The sequence below is a fragment of the Octopus bimaculoides genome, chromosome 3, assembly GCF_001194135.2.
Source record: "Octopus bimaculoides isolate UCB-OBI-ISO-001 chromosome 3, ASM119413v2, whole genome shotgun sequence".
Classification (NCBI taxonomy): domain Eukaryota; kingdom Metazoa; phylum Mollusca; class Cephalopoda; order Octopoda; family Octopodidae; genus Octopus; species Octopus bimaculoides.
This window is the reverse complement of record NC_068983.1, coordinates 31,497,319-31,500,868: the sequence shown is the minus strand read 5'-3', so window position 1 is coordinate 31,500,868 and position 3,550 is coordinate 31,497,319.

Here is a 3,550-nt window from a genome sequence, read left to right as displayed (position 1 = left end):
TTAACGCTACAATAAATATCTCTGTTATTCATCTAATACGGTTGTGGTCTTTCATTACTGGTCATCTATGTTATCGTCGTATAACATTATGTATATCATCCATTGATATATATAATTGTATGTTCGACCGTGTGACTCGTTTAAATAAAAGGAGTCCTCTGTTTTTCCATTCGTCACCATATCTCCTTTTATGAGTTCGCACGGTCGTCCCTTACATATATATATATATATATATATATATATATATATATACGACGAGCTTCGTTCAGTTTCCGTCTACCGAACCCACTCACCAGGGGGATTGAACCCAATACCATGATGTAGCTGGGAGGCAAACTTTTTACCACACAGTCATACTGTTCCCCCCTCTCTCTCTCTATGTATATATCAACGAACAAGTTCACGTTGTTCAGATCCCTTCTATTTTCCATTCTTTCCTAAGAGTTGGTAGATCATACCAGAAAAGGAGAAACAGTTTAGCATGAAGTAGGGCTCGACAAAATGGAGAGGGTGGGAGTATTATGCTGGAGATTAGTGCGACAGTTTAGAAACTGTTGAAAATTAAGGTAGCCATTCTTGCGATGCAATGGGACTTTAAACCTATAGTGAACAGAAGTCCGAAATGGTCAGAAGGAAATGAGAAAAAGTCCAAGGGGTGGAAAGTATGGTTGAGGCTATAAGTTTGGGAAGAAAGCGCAACCACGAAAATGGAAGAGAATGTAGTGGAAGTACTCAGAACTGAATTCGGAAGGGCAGTTGCAGGCAAAAACGATGTAAGTGCCAGTGTTTGATGGCGAAAGGCACGAGTTGTTTATAGTGGAGCGGAGTGGGGTAGGAGAATAATGATGGTAGAAAAGACAATTGAGGAGCTGTCGAAGAGCCTCAGCTTTGTAGAGGACAGAATGCCATATCGTAATCAAGCCATGCTTGGCATGTCGACCAACTTGATGACAATATCACCTTGGCACCAGAGAGCCAGAGGAAGAACTTAACCCAGATGATACCGAGGCGTTAGGATAGCTTCGAAAGTTGAAACGGTTCCCTGCCTGGTTACAAATGTACACGAACAAGTCTAGTTGCTAATCTATGCAGGGCCTGAATATTGTGCGATCGTTTGCAGTTTGAGTCCGGGATGTAGTTGCTCGATGCTGGCAGAGTGCCACAGAAAAAATATATAGTTTGGTGCAACTCACAAGCCGTTCTTCATTCTAATCTTGATCATACTAAGATGTTTTATAATTAAATTTAATTATGCAAAGATAATTTTAATGTAGTTTGGTTGTATCAGTAACAACACCACAACGTTCGGGAAAGGCCACTCCTACATCGCACCATACACTCTTTTATCTCTTCTCTATTTACTGTTTAACGTTGTACAATTTCCTTACCTCACAAAGGAAAAAATAAAGGAAATGTATATTAAGCATTGGCATCAAATGCAGTCACTAGTTGTGAATATGATCGTCGACGTTCGAAGTAGGATTTAGTGACCAATAAGAACAGACCTACCTACCTACCTACCTACCTACCTACCTACCTACCTATATACATACATACATGCATGCATGCAACCCGATTTCTAGTAATGCCATCGCTTGATTGTTCCTTGAATCATGAACAACCCGAATGTAGCTTTTCAGTCGTGCTAGGGACTCACATTTTTTGTATAGATGTGGTATTGGAATATCGTTTCATTCCACTCCGTGATGCACATTTTTTCCCATCAGCGAACCTGTTGTTCGGTATCTGACGTAGACCCCATGTAAGCAACTCTCAAAAGCTTTCAAGAAAATCTTCTCAAAGTACAATGTGAACAGAGTTGGCGCTGGTATATCCAATAGTTAAGTAGTATCTTCAACCAAAACTGGATCAGAGAGCTTGCCATCCACCTTGATACATATTTCATTCCATTATGGAACAATGCAACTACAGAAATAACTTGCCACTTTACCTAAGTTTTTATTCACAGTATCAAAATTGTATGTTGCGTATGTGTGTAAGTGTGTGTGTGTGTGTGTGTGTGTGTGTGTGTGTGTGTGTGTGTGTGTGTGTGTGTGTGTGTGTGTGTGTGTGTGTGTGTGTATAATACATACGTATATACATATATACATACATATATGCATACACGCACACACAGATATTTTAACTTTGTGTCTTAACTTTACAATAAATCTTAATAATAGCATAATTTCATACATGAAAAAGGTAACAAAAAATAACGTACCGAGCTAAGTTGAGAGCATCTCCGATAAGTCCTGCGCGACTTGAAGCTACAAACACCTGAAATGAAATAGCATAATTTATTTTTTCTGTTTACATCACAAGAACATTTAGTCGATACATTTATTAATGTTGTGCATGAGGGATTTTCAAGTAGGAAATAATTGATTCTAAGAAATTTCGTGGATGAATAAAAGACGTAAAATTGCTAGATGTAAAAGTATTTAGAACTTTCAGGATGATCGGGCTAAATTTGACGATATTTTACATATCCTTTTTCAGGAACAACTTGATGTATTGGTGAACAGTCAGCAGCATTGGAGAACATTACGATTAAAGTTGTTATTGAGAAAGCGTTAGCTGAAATGGAGGACTGGAATTCATCTAAATATTGGAAAAGAGTTACCTGTATCCTGTAGCGCCGGGTATCAAAATATTAACATCATGGTTGCTGCTTAATGATCCGTGAACATTGTAAAGGCTGTAAGACGTGACAGGGACAGCTGATAGTGGCAACAAAGACAACGAAGCCGTGGCCAACAGGAAGGGACACAGCAGGCATTCTGATTGCGCCCACACGCAGGAATTCATGCAACAGCTGCAGGACTGGGCTTTAGGCTTAAATCAGGCGGTCATGTGAAACTGTTGGAGACTGTGGTCAAATCTTAGCTGGAAAGGGTTGTTGTTGGAAAGCCATATATAGGATTCGGCTCTTTGCTATACTTCCAGAAAGAGTCAGAAGTGGTTGTCGGAGAATTTCTATACGATTTCACAATTTCTGGACTCTCAATTCCCCCAACTATAATTCCATGGATTGCTATGTAGGATTAAGTAAGACACCAACCACTTTACCTGTAACACCAGAGACAAGCTGGTGGCCAAGATCAAAGATATGTTGGAAGATCTTCCCTGTGAGGCTGTGAGGAGCGCATGCACTAGCTACCGGAACATATTTTGCTGCAACTCTTTTCATTCGGAATTCCTCGCTCAAAATTCGTTGAGAGGAGCTCCAGGACACACCAGTCATATCAACAATCTCTTCAATTGTTAAGCGATGGTCCTCCAAGATCAGTTCATGAATTTTCATGATGTTTTCATTCGTTCGGGGGGTCGACGGTTACCCCGAAGGAGGTTGGTCCTCAAGCGACAAGTGACCATTTCTAAAGCGTGAAAACCACTCGTAAACTTGTTTTGCTCATGACAGCGTGTAAGCTGTTTGAAACATGACAACTGCTTCGGCCGCCGTTTTTCCCAGCTGAAAACAGAATTTCACGGAAGCACACTGTTCTTTTGTTCAGCCATTGCAAAAATCCACGAACAGAGGAGAAGC